Consider the following 12359-nt stretch of genomic DNA (forward strand, 5'->3'; position numbering starts at 1 on the left):
TTTAAATGATACTTGATTTAAAAAGAAATAAATAAACAAGGTGCTTGTTTCGATTCGGTTGGATTTTGACTTTAGTTGATTTTGTGTCGGTAGGATTTTGACTCGGGTTGATTTTAACTCGGATGAATTTTGATCGGGTGGATTTTACTCGGGTGGATTTTGATCGGGTGGATTTTAAACCGGGTGGATTTTGATCGGGTGGATTTTGAAACGGGTGGATTTAGAGTTGGGTGGATTTTGATCGGGTGGATTTTGAACCGGGTGGATTTTGATCGGGTGGATTTTGAACCGGGTGGATTTTGATCGGGTGGATTTTGATCGGGTGGATTTTGAAACGGGTGGATTTAGAGTCGGGTTGATTTTGATCGGGTGGATTTTGAACCGGGTGGATTTTAATCGGATGGATTTTAACTCGGGTGGATTTTGATCGGGTGGATTTTGATCGGATGGATTTTAACTCGGGTTGATTTTGATCGGGTGGATTTTGACTCGGGTTGATTTTGATCGGGTAGATTTTGACTCGGGTGGATTTTGATCGGGTGGATTTTGACCCGGGTGGATTTTGATCGGGTGGATTTTGAACCGGGTGGATTTTGATCGGGTGGATTTTGAATGCGGGTGGTTTTTGATCGGGTGGATTTTGAACGCGGGTGGATTTTGATAGTATACCGAAAAATTAAAGCTTTATGAAACATATGTTCCAGAATTTTTAAAATCGCCATTTCAATAAATTATTTAAAAGCCCTTCAAGTGGGCTCAGTTGAATGTGTTTAAGTTTAAACATTAACCTTATTATATATATATATATATATAACCGATGCAAAATTGTCTCCGTGCAAAGTTAATACGCTCGTGCAAAAGTGTCTTCATGCAAAATAGACCCTTAATGTAAAAGTATCTTCGTGCAATTTTATTCTCTCGTGCAAATTTGACAGCTACCCATATTAGCTAGTTCTCCATGTTTGAGTAAATTTGAACAGTTTTATTGCTTTATTCATGATCATCTTCTCTATTTTTAAACAATTAAACTTTAACAAAAAATCTAAACCGTTATACGAACAGAAAGAAAAACGGAATGAAAGTTCAGTTTTGCAAGTCAACCATGCTGAAAGCTTAATCCCTAGTTCATCTACTTATAGTACTGGTAACGGGAATTCCCAAAATATAGATTATTTGTACGCTGTTGTCAACAAACCAAAGAAAAAAGTGAAAACTGACGTTGATGAAGAAGAATAAATACTATAATTTTATTGGCTATTGTTTTGTAGCATTTTCTTTCTTGTATAGATGTAAAAAATTCAGCAGCTTTTTCTCAAATAAAAACTATAGTGAAAAACAAAATTTGATAAATCTAAAACAACTGTTTTTGGGGTTTAACCGTACTAGTATGTTTTTTATAACCAGGCTCAAGCTACTTTTTGGGTTTATTTTCAGGTAATTTAGTTTATTTTCTTACGGATACTCTTAATTTCAATCTACACAAATAAAAAATTGAAAGATTTTTCATAAGTGCTGTCTGAAAATCGGAAAGTTCTAATCTTATTTTCTATGCTATTAGTGTTGTAAAACATTTATTCAGATTACGTATTTTGCAAAAAATATTATTTTTTGGTGTTTTCTTAAGAAAAAAGTTAACTTTTAATCTCAAACATTTTTTACTTTTCTTGTGGTAACTGCATTTTTAATTTAGTTTGTGCATCAATGTTTTATTGAATTTTATTTAAGTAAGTTTTTATTATGACAAAAACTAACCATCATAGAAAGTGTGTTTTAAAGAACAAGTGAGATATCCTAATTCAGCAATTAGTTTATTTGTGTTTATTTTATACTATTTCAAAGTTTAATCTACAGTTTAAATTTAAAACTTTAGTTTTAGGTTTGAGTTATCAAAGTTAATATCGTTTTAATCTGTTAAAAAGCCTTAATTTAAGTTTAAAACTATACAGTGTTGTTCAAAAACTATTTTAACTTTTTGCTCTCTACTATAGTATTGCCTAAACATTTAATATTTGATATTACGATCACAAGACGTATTACTAGTTCATGCTAATATTTAATTAAAAAGATAATTTTAAAATAAACATTTTTTTAAACTATTAATATTTGGTAGCTAACATCACAACTAAATTTATCATTTAACTTTCGTGGTGTCTTAAAATAAAAATTAAAACTGTTATATACCTTTTAATTCTGTTCTATTTTATAGAAAACTTCTTTTGAAAATAATTGTTTATTACTTAAAAGTTTATGTTGTAGTTATGCGTACTTTTTTTTATTTAAAAGTATCATTCGGTTTTAACTTTATATCTCTAAAGCTATACGAAATAAACAAATAAAATAACTACTGAATATAAGTTCTAAGTTAAAAATTTAACTTGTCGTATATCTTACTAACTTAAACTTTTGCACATTTAATCCGTGGGAACATCGCCTTTCAAAAATTTCATAAAAATTTGTCGAATTTTTTTACACAGAACATGTGACTACTATGTAATCTTTAACACACTATAGTTAAATAACTATATTTAGTTTTTAAAGAAAAAGTTATACACAATGTTTAACAAAACTAGAATAATTTATACATACGTGTTTTTACAAAGTTAGTATTACCTTAACTTTTTTTTTGGGTTGTAACATATATATAGTTTATTGAAAGATAAAAAAAAGACGCTCAAAATATTTGGTCCTACGACCTGGTGCACGAAAAAAATCTTTGGTTATGAATTTGTAGTAAAATTATTGAAAAAGACAAAAATCTTTAGTTTTTAAACTTCCAGTCTCCAGATTAATCTTGACGCATAAATAAGTTTTTACACTAAAGCACTAAAATTTTATTATCGTCCGTTGCAAACTAACTTAATTTATTTTTATCTTTTTTTTAGATATGATCTCTGAAAAATAATACTACAATATGGTATGTAGAACTCTTTTCTGATTACAGAATACAGAGTATGTGATTACTAATTGGTCAAAAGAAAAAAGTACTTTGTATATACTCGAGTGAAACTTATTAGGAACCTAAAGTTACTAATAGGAAAATATTATCTTTTGGTGTTTTCTTAAGAAAAAAGTTAACTTTTAATGTCAAACACTTTATACTTTTCTTGTGGTAACTGCATTTTTAATTTAGTTTGTGCATCAATGTTTTATTGAATTTTATTTAAGTAAGTTTTTATTATGACAAAAACTAACCATCATAGAAAGTGTATTTAAAGAACAAGTGAGATATCCTAATTCAGCAATTAGTTTATTTGTGTTTATTTTATACTATTTCAAAGTTTAATCTACAATTTAAATTTAAAACTTTAGTTTTAGGTTTGAGTTATCAAAGTTAATATCGTTTTAATCTGTTAAAAAGCCTTAATTTAAGTTTAAAACTATACAGTGTTGTTCAAAAACTATTTTAACTTTTTGCTCTCTACTATAGTATTGCCTAAACATTTAATATTTGATATTACGATCACAAGACGTAAGACTTTGTGCATGCTAATATTTAATTAAAAAAATAATTTCAAAATAAATATTTGTTTAAACTATTAATATTTGGTAGCTAATATCACAACTAAGTTTATTATTTAACTTTTGCGGTGTCTTAAAATAAAAATTAAAACTATTATATACCTTTTAACTTTTAATTCTGTTCTAATTTATATAAAACTTGTTTTGAAAATAATTGTTTATTACTTAAAAGTTTATGTTATAGTTGTGCGTACTTTTTTTTTATTCAAAAGTATCATTCGGTTTTAATTTTTTATTAGTCAAAGCTTTACAAAATAAATTAAACAACTAATGAAAATAGATTTTAAGTTAAACATCTAACTTGTCGTATATCTTCCTAACTTAACCACGCTTTTACCAAGCGCGCCAAGTTTTGCACATTTAGTGGGAACATCATAAACTAAATCGCCTTTCGAAAATTGCATAAAAAATTGAAGAATTTTTTACACAGAACATGTGACTACTATGTAATTTTTAACACTTTATATGTAAATAACTATTTTTAGTGTTTGAAGAAAAAGTTATAAACAATGTCTAACAAAACTGCAATAACTTATACAAATGTGTTTTTACAAAGTTAGTATTACCTTAATTTATTTTTTGGGTTGTAAGATGTATATAGTTTATTGAAAGATAAAAAAAAAGGCGCTCAAAATATTTGGTCCTACGACCTGGTGCACGAAAAAAATCTTTTGGTTATGAATTTGTATTAAACTTATTGAAAAAGACGAAAATTTTTAGTTTTTAAACTTCCAGATTAATCTTGACACTTAAATAAGTTTTTACACTAAAGCACTTGAAATTTTATTATCACCCGTTGCAAACTTACTTAATTTATATTTCTCTTTTTTTTTAGATATGATATCTGAAAAATAATTCTACAACATGAAATGTGGAACAGTTTTCTGGCTACAGAATATGCGATTACTTATTGGTCATAAGAAAAAGAAGTACTATGAATAAATTCGAGTAAAACTTATTAAGAACCTAAAGTTACACTAGATTAAAGAAAATAAGTATAAAATCACAATGAAAAGCCTAAGTTTTAATTACTTTATGCTACTTTTGGTACTAAACTTAAAAACAAAAACAAACAAATATCATACTAATACTTTATTTAACAAGCCCGTTACCAGGCAAAATCGACTATGTGTATTGTTTAAAAAGAATAAAAATAAATAATAATAAAAACATATAAACACAGTGATGCAATAAATATAACAAAACAATAATAAATTAAAATGAAACACATATATTAAAATAGATAAAAGTTGCTTTTTATTTCTTTGTCTGCTTCGGTTTTTTAAGTACTGTTTTTTTTATTTTCCAGTCTTTTGTACAAAGTAGATCGCGATTTGAAGCCGTGATTTACAAGTCCCATTTATCAATTCTTGTGTTCAAGTTTTTCAGGTTGCGCTTTTATACGTCCTTAATACGTAATTTTGGGCGACCTCGGTTGCTTTTGCCAACGACCAACTCGCCGTACAACAGAGATCTTAGATTTCTCTCGTCACCAATCCTTTAAACATGACCAATATATCAGGCCTGCGCTGACTGAGGGTAAAGGACATGATGCTAAGACTATTACGTCTCAAAATTTTCTAGTTGGTGGTTTTTTGTTGCTATGTAACTATAGGGATGCGATGAAGACATCTTAGGCAGAGGGTGTTGATTTTATTTTTTTAAGGTTTGATAATGTCCATGTTTCGCTACCGTACAGCAGAGTACTGCATCCACAGGAGCAATAAACTTTTAGTCTTTGTGCGAATGCTTAACTATCGGTGTTAATTAAAATACTCTTTTATTTCAACTCAAAAGCTTATATAACTACTGCACGCTCTTATTAAAATTGAAAAGAAAATTTTGTTTTCAAATTTGTACGTTTACATTAATTACCTATATTAGTTATCTGATAAAGTTACGCAAAAATTAGTTAACTTATATTTCTTTTTGATACTCAATATTTTCATTTTTTATTGAGTTTGAGATCTATGATAAAAGTCTTATTTCTGTTTCAATTCATGTGTTAAATTAAAAGACCAGCTTTAGTAGTTGAATAGTAAGTTTTTTTTTTAATTCCCAATGCTGAAACTGTTATTTTTTATAGATTCTATTCTTTTTCTAAGAGTGTGCAGTTTTTAAACTAAATGTTTTAGAGTAAAATTATATTTAAATTTAATTTCACTATAGAATTTAATCAAGTGTGTTTTTAAAAAAATGTATATGAGAAATTTAATTAAGTAAAAATAAAACAAATGTAAAAGAAGTTTACCAATAACTGCTCACTCTCCCCATTTATTCAATTTTGAGATATCTGTTGCATTTTTTGTGGTTGCTCTTGTAGAAAGGGCAACAAGAAAAATGTGAATGTACATGATCATAAAAATAGAAATCTAGGGGAGGAGACGGTGTGGAGCCCATGGTAGACTATGGTTTCCATGGTCAATATTGGCAGTAATGGGTTAAAAAAGGGTGCTTACCATTTTTAAACTTAAAAAAAAAAAAAAAATATTTGTATATACAGTTACTTTCTAAGTTTTTGTTTTTATTTTTTCATTATTGTTTTAAAGTTAGCTCAAAGAATTAGTTACAAGTAAATGGTGTGCAGCTCGATGACCGAAAGGTCTTTCTCCACATCAATCCATTGACCTTAGTTGTGAGCGTTCACATTTTTCTTTCTTTCTTTCACAAAATAAAAACCATTGTCATTTGAACCCAATTAACATAATCAAGTATTACCAGCCTGTAATACTTGGATGCCACACACTCATTCAAATAGTGTTAGCCTTAACAATTGCAGGGTTGCTACAAGGTCAGGAAAATCAGGAAAAACTAAAAAAAATGTCAAAAGACAGGAAAAATTAGAGTTTTTGAAAAAAAGTCAGAAAATTTGACTAAATTTGAAAAAACATCATATTTTTTCAGTTCAAATTTACAAAGTTCCTTATTTTTCAAAGCTTTCATATGGTAAAAAATTAATTAAAAATCCTTTAAAGTTAGACTAAAATTGCAAAATGTTCCTAGAAATTAACAAATTTACCTAATTTCCAATGCCTTTATCTGGTAAAATTTAATAAAATGTTCTTATTAAAACTGCAAAATTTTTCTATTAACATTTTGGACAACTACCCTACTAGAACAAGCAGTTTTTGTATGCTTTTTAGTACTGATGATCTGTGGCCAGTAAACTTCTATGTGTTTATAAGTTATAAAGTACAAGTATTTTTCTGAAAGAGCTGTTTATTGCAATTACATCAATCATACACAGATGGAAGTTAGAAAATTGAAATTAGAAAAAAAAAAGTTGTCTTAACCTGTATAAAACTAACAAGCTTATAACATTGAAAGCTTTATATAGTTCAAGTGTTTATTATATATTATGGAATAAGTTTAAATTAAGAGTTTTATTTAAAAAATCAGGAAAATTTTAGTAAAAAGTCAGGAAAAGTTAAGAAATTTTTCTCAGCTTGATCTGTGGCAACCCTGCAATCATTCCTAAGAAAATTAAGCTGAAAATAGCTGTCTAACTCAGTCTAGGTTTTTTTTAACTCATGCTCACTCAGATAGTTTTTTTTGTGGTATAAAACATCAGTCTGAAACTTTACCCCTTGCAACAATAAGAGTTTTTTTGGAAAAGTGAGTCTTTTTTAATCATATGTACAAAAAGGCTTTTTTTAAATAGTAGCAGCCGTAATAATAGTAACCTTAAACATGTCTTGAAACAAGTGAAACAATAACCCATGCTTCCTACTGATATTTTATTTATTTTTACCAAAAATCTGATTTTCTAGTAAAATGTCTCTTAGTCCAACCTAAAATCTTCTAAAGTGGCTCTGGTATTTTTAGTTATTAGATATTTTAGTATTTCATTCCATAGATTACTACTATTATAAGCTTACTGAAAAATAAAACTATATAAGTTTTGTACCCTTAATCCTCACCAAATTCACCAAAAAGTTTGGTGGGCTTTTTTTCAAATACCAATATATACAGGGTTGCCAAAAAACCTTGAATTTTATCATTTAAGCTAAAAAAACTGGAATTAGAAAAATTTAAAAAAAACCTGGAATTTTGAACAACGATCACTTAAAAACCTGGAATTTATACAGGTTTTGCATGTTAAGTAGTAGCATTTTGATTTGACATAAAAATTTGTTATACAGATAATATTTTTCTACCATCTTAAAATTTTTTTATTAAAAAGCACTTTTAAAGAAGCTTTAAGGTATCTTTTTAATGCTGTTGTACCATTAACACATTTTTTCCTTAAACTTAATTTTAAATTAAAAATAAACCTGTTCATAAAATTTTTGAAAACCTCGAGAAAATTTGCCAAAAACATTTGGCAACTCTATTTATACTTTTATTTTAAGTGGGCTTTTTATAATAACACTTTAAAACTTTTGAAATGTACTGAATACAGGATAATTGCATTAAAAAAAATTACTGAATTTCTATAGATCTTACTAGTAATGCTTAAAGCAATTTTTTATTATCATTGTACCAACTTATGGACATATTACAGGGTTGCCACAAGGTCAGGAAAAACTTAAAAATGACAAAAGTCAGGAACAAATAGGGAGTTTTTGAAAAAAAAAGTCAGGAAATTTGACAAAATATGAAAAAAGTTAGACTTAGTTAGTATAAGTTTACAAAATTCCTTATTTTCCAAAGCCTTCAAATGGTGAAAAGTTAATTTAAAAAACCCTTCAAAGACAGACTAAAATTGCAAAATGTTCCTAAAAATTTACAAAATTACATAATTTGCAATGCCTTCATCTATTAAAAATTAATTGAATGAGTGCAAAAAGAAAAGAAATGAAGTCCACAAGCTGTGGCTAGATTTAGACAAAAGATTCTCTCCAACAAGTGTAGGAGCAGTAGATGAAAACAATTTAAGTAAAATGAAGCAAATGGTTTCAACTGCCAAAAAATTCAAGCAGGATGCAGACCAGATAAAGCAAACTATATCTTCATTAGATGAAGAGGTTGAAGTGCTAATAAAAAAGCAAAGAAAATTTATTTTAGTACATATAGTAAAAAAAACTGTTTGATTAGTTTCTTTATTGTTTTAAGGTGTCAACTGTAACAGTTCGTTATTGTTAAAAGGTTTTAGTTGTAAAAGTTTGTCATTGTTTTAAGATTTAAATTGTAAAAGTTACTTGTATGTCTTTTCATTTATGTAGATACATTTATGTTAGGAAATGCTAAAATATTGTTTCGCTTTTTTCAAACAAGTTGTGTTTATAAGTTAGAAAATACAAGTATTTTTCTGATAGAACTGTTTATTGCAAATACATCAATCATACATAGATAATTCAAGTTATGTAATGGAAGTTAGATGATTGAAATCAGCAAAAAAATGTTGTTTTAACCTCTATAAAAAATATGATTGAAAGCTTTTTACAGTTTTAAGTGTTCAATTATGTATTTTACAAAAGGTTTAAATAAAGAGCTTGATTTAGAAAAGTCAGGAAAACTTTGGTAAAAAATCAGGAAAAGTCAGGAAATTGTTCTTAAATTGATCTGCGGCAACCCTGATATTACTTTGTGTTAAATTGTACTAAATTTTCACTTGTGGGTTGAATACCAACACAAGAAAAGTTCTAAACTATAAATAAAATAAAGTTTATACTACTCATTTATTTCAACTGTCAACATTTCAGAGCGTTTTAAAATCATCTTTTTTTCTGACATTTGATTTGCAATTAAGTACAAAATAAAATTTATACAAGTGTCAACTTGATGTAAGCTAAAAGTTAGTTGTTCTCATCATCTAAAAAAAATACAAACCTAAGGTCTACTAAAAGTAGTCCCAAAAACGTGTACTTTCAAAAACCTAAAAGAAATTCAGAAAACCTGGAAATATTTTCTCAAAAACCAGTGGTCATTTAGTTGAATAGAACAGAATTTCTTGTTTTAAAAACTGGTTTTGTTTTTTGTTTGCTTAAAGTATTCCAGCAGTTATGTAAAATGAAATGCAACCATTTTTTGCTGTTTAACAGTTCAAGAGTCACTAAAAATTTCATAATAAATTTTGTCAAATAGTGGCTTGCAAAAGCTAAACAAAAATATCTAAAATACTAATTTATCACAAATATTTTTATAATTTTTATTTCAATATGGTATAGTGTCTATCAAAAAAAGAAAAGTTGTTTTAAAACTTAAATGTTCAAACTTTTTTTATTATTATTTTTTCTTTAACTTTTAAGTCTTTAAAACATATTTTGCAAAACCTTTAAAAAAAAGTTTTGTTACTAAATTTCAGAGTTTCTGAATTTTTTGTAACTTGTCTATTACATGTGCTCTGGCCTTATAAAAACTAGTCAAGCTTCCTTAAAGTTTTTGGGTTGTATATGACCCTCTAAGTTCCCTAAAATTGCAAAATCACTCTTTCAATTGAAAAAAAAGCAATTCAAAAAATTATCCAAATATAATTAGTTTTAAATAACTTATCTCATTTTTCAATTTAAATTTTACCAAATCACATAAAAAGGCAAAAAATTAAGTATTTCAGGTATATTTCTGTGTACTTGTTGCAAGTTTTAGTTTTCACATAAAATGAATAAGTATTTAAGTATTTTTTGAACAGAAACTTAACATAAATTGGTATCATTTTTACTTACATAACTTCTAAAATAGTTAATTCAAAAAATAATCAAAATAAGCTTTGAAAAGAAGCAATCAACTTCAAATCAGCAATATAAAATTCTCACTTTAATTTTTTAGTTACCAAAAAGTTCAGCTGTGTATTGGACAACTATTAAACACAGTTGAACAGTAAAGCCACCTGGAGACAGTTTAAGAAACGATGCCAAGAGTAAAGAACCAAATTATCAAAAACAAGTTAAAAAACACTGCACAAAATTAACCAATTGTAAATATAAGATTCAATTTGATGATACTGCTTTGAAAAAATAATTTTTAAATGGAAGATCCCGCATTAAGTCAAGCTAGGCTTGGTTAAACTTGCTTAGTTTGCAATTTAGAGAGATTACATTTTCCTACAATTAAGAATTACTGAATTCCAAGTCTTTGTTGGTGCAGATAGTATTAAAAGACTTGAGTAATTCCAACCTTATTTTAAGTATTACTGTTCATTATTTATTCACATTTGTTTGATTTTTTTATTCATTTATTTTATATTTTATTTACTTGGTTTAGTTAGATTTATTTCTATAACTAGTTTTATTTTGTGTTTTACCTTGTTGTTTAGTTTTATGTTATAATTATGAATACTGAAAGTTAAAATAACCTTTTATGCAACAATAGATTTGAATTTAGATCACCAAAATTTATGATATATACAGCTATTCATGTTTGTATGTTTTTGTTAGTATGTTAGTTTGATTGTTAGTATACTTTTGTGGTGGTAGCACAGGTAATTGGAAACATTTTGTAAAAAATTAACTTGACTAAAAAATTTTATTGTTGTATAAGGTTGTAGTAAATCCAAGAAGTTAGAATAAGTTTTAAGTTCTTACTATTGTTTAATACTGGTACTCAAATGAATAATTTTATTAAAACATATATTTCTAGCTGTAAATTTCACTTCTCTAACATTTATGTTTTCTATAGTCACAAACATAGTACACCCTTCAATTAAAAGAAAAATTTTTAGATATCTAAATTTATATACTTTTTAAGTTTCACTGAACTTTTATTAGTTTCAAAATATTTTTTTTATTTAAAAAAGTAAAAATACCGATTAATAAGTGTTTATAATCAAGTTATATTTAAACCAATTTTTAGCTAACACATAAGTTTTTTTAAGTTAAGTATTTTATTTTTTTTAGTTGAAAAATAGACATTTTTTATTTATCATTGACTACAGGGTTATCACACACTCAAGAGACTAAAGATAACTCAGGCTAGTTTGAAATTCTTTAAAAGTTCAGGATAGTTCAAGATCTTTAATAGCAATTATTTGTTCCAATTTCAGTATTTTGAAACTGTATAATTAATTTTGTTTAAAAACTTGATTTTTATTGAATTTAAAATAATGATATTTTTATACTCAGGATGACTCAAGACAGTTTAAAGTCACTCAGGATAATTTTAAGTTATTCAAAGTAGTTTTTGACTCATAGACTAACCTTTGACTAGCATCAAGTATTTGTTTGGCTACTTGTTTACTTTACTAGATGAGTTAAAAGACATAATAAAAAAAAGTACGCATAAAATAAAAGAAATTTAATAAAAAAAGTGGTTCAAATTTCTTTACCTTATGTATCAAATTTTTATTTTGTACTTTTTTATTAGGAAAGCTCAAGCATAATTATATTAATATGAAAGTTATGAATATAATTAGTTATGAATGTTGAACAGTGATACACTTTTTTAATAATGTTCTTAGCACTGAATGTATACAAGTTATACTGATTATAGGTTTTTATTGATATGGAGTTATATATTCTATAATGTTGAATTTTAAGAGCCTTTGGAGGTTTACCAAGCTTAGAGCATAATTGACAAAAATACTCTTTTTATTTGATATAAAAAAACTTGTTAAATAACAAACAAGTTTTGAAACATCTTTTTAAAATTTGAAAAAAATAAGTTCAAAAAGAATGTCATTGAAGTTTAGGTTGTTTTTTCAGTGCTTGTTTTCTAGTTTGTATTTTCCAATTTTTTGGTTAAGCAAAAAACCCTAAAAATAATCTTATGAGTCTTATTTTGGATGAATTTTAAACTGTACTTTTAACTTTTGAGTTTTTAAATGCGGTTTTTTCTGATCACCAAGTATTGATTTTCAAAGGAATTACAGAAAGGACATTTTGAAATTCTTATTGTAGACTTACCATTTACAAATAGACTAAGCAGTTTTTTTTTTTGCTTTAAATTTGCAACATTTACATATT

Source organism: Thalia democratica, chromosome 5, assembly GCF_965202585.1.
Source record: "Thalia democratica chromosome 5, ktThaDemo2.hap1.1, whole genome shotgun sequence".
NCBI lineage: Eukaryota > Metazoa > Chordata > Thaliacea > Salpida > Salpidae > Thalia > Thalia democratica.